The sequence below is a fragment of the Lagenorhynchus albirostris genome, chromosome 8, assembly GCF_949774975.1.
Source record: "Lagenorhynchus albirostris chromosome 8, mLagAlb1.1, whole genome shotgun sequence".
In the NCBI taxonomy this organism is placed as follows: domain Eukaryota; kingdom Metazoa; phylum Chordata; class Mammalia; order Artiodactyla; family Delphinidae; genus Lagenorhynchus; species Lagenorhynchus albirostris.
Window position 1 is genome coordinate 58,953,894 of NC_083102.1, and position 13,691 is coordinate 58,967,584.

The 13,691-nt window shown below is 36.1% G+C and overlaps 2 protein-coding genes across 5 annotated transcripts in view; one reads left to right on the forward strand and one right to left on the reverse strand.

Moving 5' to 3' along the window:
- DYNC1I1 (dynein cytoplasmic 1 intermediate chain 1) overlaps nucleotides 1-13,691 on the forward strand; it is a 295,343-nt gene that overhangs the window by 279,160 nt on the left and 2,492 nt on the right. The window lies entirely within an intron of this gene.
- Nucleotides 1-13,691, reverse strand: part of SLC25A13 (solute carrier family 25 member 13) — a 297,241-nt gene that overhangs the window by 58,832 nt on the left and 224,718 nt on the right. For all 3 annotated transcript variants that reach the window (XR_009541995.1, XR_009541993.1, XR_009541994.1), the window contains exons 21-22: nucleotides 12,994-13,088; nucleotides 4,260-4,451 (exon numbers count right to left, since the gene is read on the reverse strand). The gene's annotated coding sequence lies outside the window, so the exon portion shown is untranslated. The remainder of the gene's footprint in view (nucleotides 1-4,259; nucleotides 4,452-12,993; nucleotides 13,089-13,691) is intronic.

Here is a 13,691-nt window from a genome sequence, read left to right on the forward strand (position 1 = left end):
TTGAGTCTGTCCATCCTTTTTTTTTTTTTCTTTCTGGTACATTTAAATAGCAAAGGCATGAGTAATATCTCAAGGTCTACGACTAAGGAGGTAAAATATAAAACAAGTGTTTTCACGTAGGCCACATGATGCTTTGTTTATATAGCATACATTTTTGGTTGTTTGATTTGAGCATTGTATCTGGAAAATATACTGTACACGTTTATTTTCACAGATAGGGGTCTATTTTCTTTGCAGAGCAGGTGCTTAACTCCCATGAGCGTAAATGGAAGTTATGTGAATTCAGTGAAAGACAGAGAAGACCCCTTTTATTATTTGGCTATAATTTTAATTCTATTCATGCATCTTAAAAGTTACTTAAATAGACAGTGGTTGCATGCACCATTTAAATTTTCTAAGATCTACACTTGAAAATGAGCCTAGCTCTTGAATAAGTTTCCAGGATTTTGCTCCCCAAACTGTGGGATGCAGTCTGTTTGTTTTGGAGCTGTATGATCCCATTAAATTAATTGAAAGATGGGTAAGATAACAAGTCAGAAATTAACTACAAATATAACCTGAAAATGTTGAGTGTATTCTTCTTCAGAATACACTCGGAGACCTGTTCATCATTGTTGGATTTTTAAAAATGATGTGTGAACACACATATTCTTAAGAATTAAAAATAAAAATTACTCCCTGCTGTGGCTCTTTACCGAATAGCGAGCTTTTCTATTTATATATACGTACGGAGCTGGTTTTACCAGCACATGGGCCAGTGAGTATAGAATTATTCACGTGTCCTGATGACTGATCGTCAGCCTAGCTACCTGTCTTTCTTGCAGATGTGTTTTATAGCAAGCCCGTTGCCATTTTTAATGCTTCATTGCTGTCACACAGATGCAGCTGTCATAAATATCCCCTAACAATATGTTTGCTGCTTATCTGAATTAGTTAGAATGCTGTTTGCAGCACCAGTTGTGAAAGAAGCAGTTTATCTTCCACCTCCTATTATTTCTTTTTCCATTAACCTCTTCTAGAGAAGACTGTTTTCAGTTGTGATGAATACTCATAAGTTTCAAATCCCTGATTGTTTTTACAGTAGTCAAATGATAAAATTCCAAAATCATTTCAGCCTAAAGTAGAATCTGAAAAATAAAATGGCAACTTAAAAACTAATTTGGGAGATGAATAAATCTTATCGTCCCAGCTTTATTTGCTTGGTATCCCATTCACTAATTACCTAAGGAAATGTGTATTAGTCTCTAAAGTTTAACCCTGAGCTTTGGCAACATTTCATATAGCTTGTTTGAGATGACTCTTTGGGGCCAAAAGAATGGCAGTCATTTTATTACAAATTTTAATAAACACAATAAATTTGACATTTGTCAATGTGTTAAAAAGGCCTTGAAAATTTTTTAGAAAGGAAAAAGGCAGGAGAAATACGAGAGATCAAATGCAACTGCTAAAACCGTAAGCATGAATTTAAATGTTCATTTTTTAAAAAGATTTATTATTTATTTACTTTTGCCTGCATCAGATCTTAGTTGCTAAATGTTCATTTGAATATATTTTAAAGCTGAAATTAAAAATTAGAATGAAAAGTTTACTTGGATTCCCAATAGGAAAAATGACCTGTGCAATATACTGCAGAATGATGGTCAAGGTATGATAATGTAAGAGGACTATTAAAATGTGCCTCAAACCATTCTCATAGCCAGCTAGAATAAGAATAAAAGCAAAGAGATTCCATGAGCCATTTTCCTTGCAGCTTAAATAGCAGTTCTACGTAGGAGCACCTGATAAACTGGAAGTACTGGGAGTCAAAAAGGGTTTGAGCAAAACACAAAATAAATAACAATACACGTATGGTTCTTAAGTCGATTACACGGAGGCAATAATTGTTTGTTTTGTGGAACGATTTCATGTTTTCCAGTAGGACAGTGCCTACATCAGTTTTCCACAGGAATTTGTGCTCTAAATAATCCCCCTCTGTGGGGAAGGGGGGAATGCAGAACACAAAATAAGGTTAAAGTGAAATTTGGGGGTTGATTCAAATAAGAGTTCCTTAATGAAAAAGAACTGCACTCGAAATCAGTCGATTTAATTATTGTGCTCTATGAAAGCCATTATCCCCTGCTGATGACGAGCCTGATAGCATAGCTAAGCTCTGGGAGCCTCCAGAAGAGAAGGGCAGAGCTAGGCTCAGCTTACCAGAGTCCAGTTATAATCACCCAAAACACTTGTGTTTCTCATTAAATGAGTGTGGCCGTAAGTTGCTAGACTCTTGAAGGTCTTTTAAGTAGTAGCTTATTCTTCAGTAGATAAACAATATTTTTATCTTTTGCTGATACTAAACACTTCTTTTGGTTTTTCCCTCCATTGCAAAGACTTTGGCATAAACTATTCTGTGATGCCAAAATCCAGATAAAAACTGAAAATCCAGATACTTAGTTCTGCCAGTAATATCTAGATATTTGATGACATAGAAGCAAAACATTTGGGATTTTTCAACTGGACTTTTCAGTTTTTAACCTGAATTTTTATTATCATAGCCACAAACCTGTGCAGTTAAGTCAAAAGCACAAAGGCATATATTTGCATGGGCAGATTTGGGGTGCTAATAAATATAATTATATAAAATAAGCTACTTTGAAATAATATATTCATTTCCATGTCATAATAAATTATATTTGAAATAAAATAATCTGATTAAAATGGACGATTATAATTTTAGTATTAACTTGATTTCTTCTAGGAAAAGTGTTGTAAAAAGAAAAGAGCTATTCCAATTAATGTTATAATTATCTTACAGTGAATGTAGTCACAGTGGCTTTTATTTTGATAATTACATATGTAAAAGACCATGATTAAACTAATTATTATATAAATAGTGTGCTTATTCAGGTAGCATTAGTGTATAAAAATGGATTTAAATATATTTTCAAGCCACTTTTTTCTGAATTGATAATACTTAATGACTTTTATATATTATGGAGTAGTTGATTAAGTGAAAACACTAATATCTAATTTTATAAAAACCAAATTAATGTGTGCAGCGTAATCTGCAATATTCAATGAAATTAATATATTCCCATTTTGGTGATAAATGGTCTTTGAATATAAACCTTCTGAAACAAGTATCAGTTTGTATCATTCATCATCTTTATGATTCTTCTGTGGTTTCAAACTGTCGTCTTCAATAGCAATTTGGATTTTGAAGCAGTCATTAATTATAGTGTTAATATTTTTTTATGTCTAGCAAAATTGTGTTTAGTTTTAGAATTTCAAAACTGCTAAATTTTATCTTGAAAAATTACCGCTTAGAACGGTAGCCTCAAATCACAGCTTAGACCAGCCCGAGCATGAAGCTGCTTCAATCATATGTGAGTCTAGATTAACACTGGCCTGTATAGAAATGAAGTTATTTGCTTCTTCTGCGAGTATGTGTGTTACTATTGGTATATCTAAAATAGAATATGAAATCAAATATCTGCCTATATACATGTTGATGTATAAATATTTATATGCCATACAGGCTGGACTTGCAAAGGGAGGAAGTGAATGAATCATTCTATTCTACTTTCAAGGAAGGTCTGCATGAATTTTTGAGAATGTCAGCTATCAGAACATCTTTCCCATTTTAAAACATGAATTACTGATCAACCATTTAGGGAATGTCAGAGCTTAACATTGTAGAAGAAAGTTTGCACTCTTACTTTTGAGGCTGGCCGATAAAGCTGATCGTGGTCCATTCCCCGAGATCTTTGTCCTCAACATTTAGACAGGATCTTCTATTTTTATTTGTCTTGGCATTAAAAACCCTTAGGAAAAAACTGAACATCTTCTAGTATCCTAAGAACTAGGCACCCTTTGACTGAGGGGAAAAAATCAGTCTGGCAGCCCTCCTTTGGCTTATCACATTCCTCAGTAGAGTTTTTCTGATTTTAGAGTGCCACATCCACAGAAACATAGGTACTTGCCAGTTGTCTATTTGAACAGGATAACCTGGCCTAGCACAGTGCCTGGCACATAACAGGCACTCAGTAAATAATTCGGTGAATGAATGTTTCACATGTGAAAGTTGAAGGTTAAGGAAAAGCTTAATGGTGTGAAGCGTTCAGAGGGCAGCCTCCACATTGGCTATAGATGAATGGACAGGAAAAATCTTTTGACTATATTTGCATGGTAAAAGATATATAGAAAATATATTTAGAAAAGAGTGCTTGTCCTTCCTCTCCAGTCTCTATCCCAGTCACTCTCCCCTCCTTTGCTTTTACCGTTTTTTTGTGTGGCTCCGGATGTGCGCGCAGGCTCAGCGGCCATGGCTCATGGGCCCAGCCGCTCCGCGGCATGTGGGATCCTCCTGGACCGGGGCACGAACCCACGTCCCCTGAATCGGCAGGCGGACTCTCAACCACTGCGCCCCCAGGGAAGCCCCTCCGTTGCTTTTAAAAGTGAGCAGTTGGTCACTAGAGGTAACAGAAGAGGAACAGTTTATTCAAATAGTCGTCAAACCACTGGAAAAATGCTTCTTTTTCATTTTGCTTTTTTTGGACACTATAGATATGGTAAATCATGAACTACATTATAAAAATACCTCTTTTATGCCCAAACATTCAGTAGGAGGGAATAACATTTCTTTTATTACCTTGGTAAATGTTTTTAAGATGCTTAGCAATAAGCCTTCTTTTTGTCAAAACTGCTTAGATGCAGTGGTTGCTAGAAATTTACTAGAAAACCTATAGTTAATATCAGAAAGAGAAAGGATATACGTTTAGTCAGCTGGTATGAAAGATCAGTTTGAGTAGCATATGCTTTTTCATTTCCCTGTCAGTTTCTTGATCTTTTGTGTTATGGACAAAGAATGGTAGTGAAGTTTAAAAAGTTTATTTTCCATTGTTGCCCACCAGCCAAAGTTTTTAGCAATTTTTTCCATCTTTTGGACAGAGAAACAGATTGTTCTAAATAATAGAAAAATAATGCTGAAGACATTTCTAAAGAAAAGAGAGTGACAAGATTTTGATACAAATGTGAACAAGGTCATCGTTAAGCCATAGTGAATTAACCCTTTTTCAGCTGTGTGGGTTTTTCCCCCCTCAGGTAAAAACTTCAGAATTTTGTCACACTTCCCATGATGCTAAATTTTAACATGAAGCATAGTTCTAAATGTTCACTTTTTAAGAATAATGTTTAAAATTATTTCCTTCCGTGTTTGCTGGCTTATTGAAATTGATATAGACTCGTATTTGTTACTGTTTACTTTTGACTTTTATGTCCTAACTTAATTTTTTTTCCTTAATTGGGTGGTAATGGATTTTTTAAAAGTATTGTTCTAACAAACATGCTATAAAAGTCAAGCACTCATTTAAAGATACTAGGAAGAGAACTTTAGCAGAAAGATCTCAAGCTTCATGGGTGGATAGAGGGTTCCCTTAGATGGGATTTTCAGAAAAAAGAAATTCTTTCTTAACCAAAAAATAATCAGATATCATCAGACTACCATAGCTTAGCATGAGGCTAAATTTCACAGAAATTTTGACCTACTGACTGGTAACAGCAGATGCTACAGAATGGAGACTAATGTAACTTCTACTTTCTGGACTTCTCTAAATACTAAGTTACCACACAGTATATCTTTTCGTGGTGGAGCACTGTAGTAGGATACTTATGCGCTCTGTATACTGGCATTCTGGCTTGGAATTTTGGTTCGTGGTTTCATCCATTGTTACCAGTGATGCTAGACTCTCCCAAGAGTTAAATACAGTGGAGCTTGGTCTCGTTCTCTTCTGGCAGCTGTTTCATTGCTTATGACCTCCCGCTTTGCTTCCCTCTGTGTGTGTGGAGAAGGGGGAAGTGTCCTAAAAAATATAGGCTTCCTCTGAACACAAATGTGTGTTTGTACACCGGTAAGTTCGCAGTCTCCTGAATTGGGGTGCCATTAAGAGTTGTACTTCTTAAAAAGCTTTTAGAGCTTAGAAGGGTTTAGCAGTTGTTCTGTGGAAACCCATGTTCACGTCCACGGTTTCTTTAAATGCATTAGCAACAAGAACAACAAAATCAGCGTGCATTAAAGTGAAAAGGTAATTCGTAAGATATCGTTTTAAAGAAAACTTCCATTTTTAGGTTAATACAGGAGCTGAATTGTGTATCTCTTTGGAATCCATGGTTAACGTAATTGTCTCAGACTTTTTTTTTATAATGACTCCATTTAATTGAAAGATGACAAAGATGCTGCCGAACCACACATCCTGGAATATTTATCCTGAAACCTGGAGTCCTACTCATTTTAATTTGCTTGGGTTCTCAGATACGTTAAGCGTGGCACACTGAAATTACAGAATGCCTTTCTGTCTTAATTATCCAAGATATTTTTAAAAAGTAACCTGCTTTTATACTAGGCAGTGCCTGAGACGGATACTTAACATAAAAAATACAGCATTGGGCTGGTAGGAGTTACTGCAGATAATGCAGCTATTTAAAATCAGCTGCTAGGTACTATAAACCCTTTAAAATTACTAACAAATGAGGGAGGCTTGACTGAGGACTGCTTAGAATGGTTAGCCATGTGCTTATAAAAAGGGACACATGCATGATATTTGTGTGCTTAACCCTGGTTATAAAAAGTCATTTGACTTTTATAACAGCATGTTCAGTGGTTACAAGGCCTTACAACTTGAGCTAAAAATGTAGACTCCCACCATAGAAAGTGCCATGAAAAGGAAATAGCTTGGGCTTCCCCGGTGGTGCAGTGGTTGAGAGTCCGCCTGCCAATGCAGAGGACACGGGTCCGAGCCCTGGTCCGGGAAGATCCCACATGCCGCGGAGCAACTAAGCCTGTGCGCCACAACTACTGAGCCTGAGCTCTAGAGCTCACAAGCCACAACTACTGAGCCCACGTGCCACAATTACTGAAGCCCATGCACCTACAGCCCATGCCCCACAACAAGAGAATCCACTGCAATGTGAAGCCTGTGCACCACGACACAGTGTAGCCCGTGCTGGCGGCAACTAGAGAAAGCCCATGCACAGCAATGAAGACCCAGTGCAGCCGAAAATAAATAAGTAAATAAGTAAATTTATAAAAAAAAAATAGGTTGACAAAGCTGTATTGGTCATATTTGAAAAATGAAAAAGATGCATGTGTATGTGTGTATTTACAAGGAATAATTATACTTGGAATTTGATTTTTAAATTAACAAAACGTCCTCTGACAGGATTTTTCTTGTGATCTGAAAGAACCCTTTCCCCACACCCAGTTTGTGAAACTCAGTCATACATTTAATAATAGCTATCTAGGAAATGATTTGTATGGGCTTTTAAGAAAGCAAATATGATCGAATCTAAGGTGTACTTCTAAAAAATGCAGTGCTCTATGTAGGTGAAAAGAAGAAAATGGAAGAAAGAAAATAGGTAAGGAAGCGAAAAAAGGAAAAAAATTGGAGGAGAGGGAATTAACATTAAGAAGGAAAAATATAGGGTGAACAACATCATTTATCTGGGGTTTATAATGTGCCAAACACTGAGCTTAAGCTTTTTATATTTGGGGGGAGATCTTGTTTAATATTCACAATGGTCCTAGGAGTTAGTGGAAAAATTCCTTTTTCTCACAAATGAAGTGAAGATGTTAAAACATACATTTCCTAAGGACACCCAGGAAATTATTGGCAGAGCTGTGAAAGAAACCATATCATCTGGGTGCTGTCTGAGGTGGAAAAAAGTCAACCCTGGCTCCATTCTCAAAATCTAGTTATTGTGCGATCTGTGCCTCCCTTTAGGTACACAAGAAACCCAGGAAGCCCAGGCAGGACACCCAGTGGTTAGCCTAATTAGTTATTTGGGGATGGGGTAGGGCAGGATCTAGGGGCATCCTCCATTCCATTCAGGCGGGAGGAGGCTGGGGGGCAGACCCATGACACAGCCTCAGAACTAGGGGGATGAAGGGGGAGGATGAAAACGATCAATTTTCATGAATTTTTCCACAACTTTTGCTTTTTATTTCTGACCTTTACATCTTCCAGGAATCTTAGAAGATTAAAAATATTTAGAATCTTTGAGCAGGTGACTCAAAACACATTACCTGCCTGCCATGGTATGCTGGCATTTCCTAAAGGGGTAAGGCTCCTGATTGCCCACACTGACATGCGGTAAGTTACATGGTCTTGAGCAAATCATTCAGCTCCCTGTCCTTCTGTTTCCTGTCTGTCAGAGAGAGGTCTGCTTCTTAATGTCCTCACATAGCAAAATTAGAATTAATTTTTAAAGCAAAACCACAAAGATGATATCGAATTGATACGTATGCCACTCACATATGTGATTTTTAGGAACATGTTCAATCTGAGTAACTGTTCATAGAACAAGAATGCATAACTATTCTGTGTTGAACTCATAGTACTTTCTTCACTTAGATTACCTTTCTCATCCTCTCCACATCTCTTTTGATAAATGGGTCAGACACCATCATCCCCATTTTACAACTGAGGCAATGAGAGGTTAAGTGCCTGACCATGGCCAGTAACCAAGATGAAAGCAGGACTTAAGTTTCCTGTCCAAATCTAAGGCTCATTTTACCTCCTCCTTAGGGCCAAATTACTGCTTCACAAACTACCTTTGGCCTTAGTTCCCTTGGCTGTAAATGTATGGTCATATCATATCTATAAGAGGCACCTACTCTTAGAGCTAAGATTTTGTTATCTCAGGAATCGGCTCCCTGAGTGCTTTTGGCACAAAAATGCTTTATACATTTAGCAAAAAGTTAGAAAACAATCATCCAATTGCGAAGGGGGGTGGTAAACTGGCGAGTGGTGAACCCTGGGTGAAGCAGTAGAAGAATCTGAGTCACCTCTGACCTAGGATGTGGATGTTGGTGGATGAATCTGAAGGCCCAAAATGTTTCCAGACCCACTTTGACTCAGGACAATACTGGTCAATTTTTTCGGGCCCTTTTTTATGGTAGTCCCTTGATATATAACTCTGGGCTATTTCCTTCACAGTGCTTCTCAAATATGTTTTTTAAATTAATTGAAATTGTTCATCACCATTAGACACTTGTGAATATTCTTCCTATCAGAAATTTAAATTGTTTGAAAATTATTCTAAACTTATTTTCAGGGGGAAAAAATCCATAGTGATGGTCTAGATTTAGCCTTAATGCCTTGACAGAAACCTGAAGAGAGGCTGAAGCCATGTCATTAACATGCCATTTGCTTCCCTGCTACTCGCTTGACACACAACACATACCAGGAAATGTTGCAGTTATCACTGTAAGAAGGTAAATTTTAGGTTACTCTACTCACTTTCTGAATATCAGTAAAGTTTAAAAAAAAAAAAACCTACGCCAATATTCACACATTTTGACCTAAGAAAACACTATAATTAGTATTTATAGTCATCATATGCCAAAATGATTCATCACTGTATCTTTAGTCCTACCATAGTGCCTGCCATATAGCTGGTACTAAGTCCATGATGACTAAATCAGTATTGAATAGATATATATATATGCTAGTTAGAAGGGCATGACAGCAGTCTTTCTCTTAATCAAAGAAACGAGCAGAGTTTTTTATCCTACTTAATGATTAAGGTAAAATTGGATTAAAAGTCTCCTAGAGAGAGTTTCAGATGCACTTATGCTCATGAACTTCTTTTCTAGACATGTCTAATAAGAGAGAACCAGGTGAGAAGAGTCAGGAACTGCCAAGGGTAAGAAGGACACAGTTCTGTCCAAACAGATGCTGTTTACAGCCAAAGAAGTAAAATGAAAAGAGTGGTGGTCTTGTGTGTTAGGATACCTGTTTGGTCTTACCTACAAGTAATTCAGATGCCAAAAATTATTACTTTGGGTGTGGAAACAGCCTGTGAACACACATTCAAGCTAAGATTATACTTAAAGTGCTTCCTGATGGTGATATTTAGCTCTAAAAATGGGGCAGTATGCACCTCACCTTCTGACATTATGATGATCTTGGATTGTTTTTATAGTCAGCTAGATGAAAAAGTGTGATAGGATGAGGTCGATAAATTTAAGTTTCTAGAAGCAATTGTGTTCTCATCCTGTTCTAATCAAGAATTTTGTGCGTGTGAACCAAAACAAGCTAACTTTTCTGTGAAGTTTATGGTATTCTAGAGAGGAAAATGCTTGGCAGAGCAATTTAAAAAAGAAAAAAACAAACTTCTAATATTTTCCCAACCTAAATGAAACTTTCACAGATCAAAAAGATATGTTAGAATACTGTGAAACATTTTGTGAGGGTGAATCTGTATTTTTAAGGACAAATATAGCACTATTATTTCCATCACCATGGAAAAGGTCAAATGTATTGCAGTAGTTCCACAGTAGGGTATATTTTTATCAGAAACTTTTAAATGTGATAAAATTCATTCTTAGATTAATATATAGAAATCTGTTGCATTTCTTTACACTAACAATGAAATATCAGAAGGAGAAACTAAAAATCCCATTTAAAATAGCATCAAAAATATAAAATACCTACCAGGAATTCCCTGGTGGTCCAGTGGTTAGGACTCTGCTTTCACTGCTGAGGGCCTTGGTTCCGTCCCTGGTCAGGGAACTAAGATCCCGCAAGCTGTGGGGTGCAGCCAAAAAAAAAGTATATATATTTATTTATATATATATATATATATATATATATAAAATAAATATATTTATATAATATAAATATATATATAAAATACCTAGGGATAAACTTAACCAAGGAGGTGAAACACGTATATGCTGAAACCTATAAAACACTGATAAAGGAAAGTGATTCAAAGAATGGAAAGATATCCATGCTCTTGGATTAGAATTAATAGTTAAATGGCCATACTATCCAAAGCAATCTACAGCTTTAATGCAATCCCTATCAAAATACCCATGACATTTTTCACAGAAGTAGAACAAATCCTAAAATTTACATGGAACCACAAAAGACCCAGAATTCTGAGGAAAAACAACAAAGCAGGAGACATAACCCTTCCAGACTTCAGACTGTACTACAAAGCAATAGTAATCAAAACAGCAATGGTATTGGCACAAAAACAGGCATAGATCAATGGAACAGAATAGAGAGCCTAGAAATAAACTCACACACCTACGGTCAATTAATCTGTGACAAAGGAGCCAAGAATATACAATGGAGAAAAGACAGTCTCTTCAACAAGTGGGGCTGGGAAAGCTGGACAACATGTAAATCAATGAAATTACAATATCCCTCATACCATATACAAAAACTCAAAATGGTTTAAAGAACTAAATATAAGACATGACACCATGAAACTCCTAGAAGAGAGCATAGGCAAAACATCCTCTGACATAAATCATAGCAATATTTTCTTAGATCAGTTCCCCAAGGCAAAAGAAATAAAAGCAAAAATAAACAAATGGGACCAAATCAGACCTAAACTTCTGTAACAGCAAAGCACAGCCTATGGAATGGGAGAAAATATTTACAAATGCTGCTACTGACAGGGGGCTAATCCAAAACATACAAACGGCTCATACTCCAAAACATACAAACGGCTCATACAACTCAGTATCAAAAAAACTGAACAACCCAATCAAAGAAATGGGTAGAAGACCTAAATAGACATTTCTCCAAAGAGGACATAGATAGAGATGGCCAACAGGCACATGAAAAGATGTTCAAAATCCATAACTATTAGAAAAATGCAAATCAAAACCACAACTTGGTATTATCTCACACTGGTCTGAATGGCCATCATCAAAAAGGCAAAAAATACTAAATGCTGGGAGAGGGTGTAGAGAAAAGGGAACCTTCTTACACTGTTGGTGGGAATGTAAATTAGTGCAGCAACTATGGAAAACAGTATGGAGGTTCCTGAGAAAAAATAAAACTAGAGCTACCATATGATCCAGCAATCCCACACAGCAATCCACATACCCAGCAATCCTGGGTATATATCTGGAAAAGATGAAAACTCTTAATTGGAAAAGATACATGTACCCCAATGTTCATTGCAGCACTATTTACAATAGCCAGGACATGGAAGCAACCTAAATGTCCACTGACAGATGAATGGATAAAGAAAATGTGGTGTAGATACACAGTGGAATATTACTCAGCCATAAAAAATAATGAAATAATGCCATTTGCAGCAATATGGACAGACCTAGACATTATTATACTAAGTGGAGTAAGCCAGAGAAAGATAAATATCATAATATCACTTATATGTGGAATCTAAAAAATGATACAAACGGATGTAGATACAAAACAAACAGACTGGCATAGAAAACAAACGTACAGTTACCAAAAGGGAAGATGGGGGTGGGAAGAGATATATTAGGAGTATGGGATTAACAGACAGAAACTACTATATGTAAAATAGATAAGCAACAGAGATTTACTGAATAGCACAGGGAACTATATTCAATACTTTGTAGTAATATAAAATAGAAAATAATCTGAAGTATATATAATTGAATCACTTTACTGCATACCTGAAACAATTTTTAACTCAACTATACTTCAATTTTTTTAAAAAAACCTCAAAGATTTTACTTACAAAACCCTTTAAATTTTATGTTTTATTAATGGTAAATATTAAAATTACTACTTTGATTTCTTTAACAAATAAAGGAACAAGACTTCCAAAAAATTTGTCTTTGAAAAGTTAGATGCACAATTTTATATGTCATCAGTGATACTCAGTTCTGTCCCAGACTGTACCTGGACACATATTCAACCCTTAATGTTTCATAATATTATAGTTGTTTCTTAAGTCTTGCCGTTACCACTACATGAAACTATGTAAACACATTGACCTGTTTTGTTTTAGTATATTGTTTCTATACATTGCTATCAATAAAACATTACATATGGTATCATATAGTAACTTAAATTTGTGCCATTTTAACCAATAATAAGTACAGTGTTACGTTTAGAAGCCAAACCCCTCGAGCATATCACTTTTACTAGTGAGATCTGCTTTTTTCCAATATTTAACGTTACATGAAGTTACGAGGCATTTTAGATTTAACTTGATTCTCACCTTATATGAGAAAAAGTTATGTTATCAGGATTCGCTTTTGTATCTTCTTGGGCTTTTTGTTTTTGTGGTTCTTTCTGGGAGGGCTTGGTCAGGAGCTGGAGAAAAGACAAGGAAGAGTGGACCTATTCTTTCATATAAATATGTTGCCAACCTTTTCCTGCTCATACTTTTTGTTAGCTCTTTGTATAATTTATTTTGAGGACTTCATTTCCCCAGTGCAGTATTTTGTAAAATTGAAGAGAAAAATGAATAGTGGAGCATAGGAAAATAACTCAAAGTTGAGAAAACGAACTGAGCAAAGGGGTAACAGTGCCATTCAAGACTGTTGTGAACTTGTGTCACTGTCTAAAAAGGAATTTGGATTCATTTCAATAACTAGGGAAGTACTTAACCATCCAGAACTCACTCATACGACTAAATGAGAGTTCTTGTTAGTACTCCGTTTCTCCAAATAAGAAATAACAAAGAAGTACCCAAAAAAAAGTTGTTAAAAGAAAAAAAACTTACTTCTCCCACCTGTATATCATTTCCAGAATTAAATCCTTGAAACATTTAACCTCAGGACAGAGCACTAATTGAAGGACGGTACTTTGTAGGATGATGATGCCACCCTCCAGTAAGCTGTCTTGGATAGATCGTATCTGAGGATATCATCAACTGTAATAAAAATTTAAAGTTCTAGGGGCTTACCTGGTGGC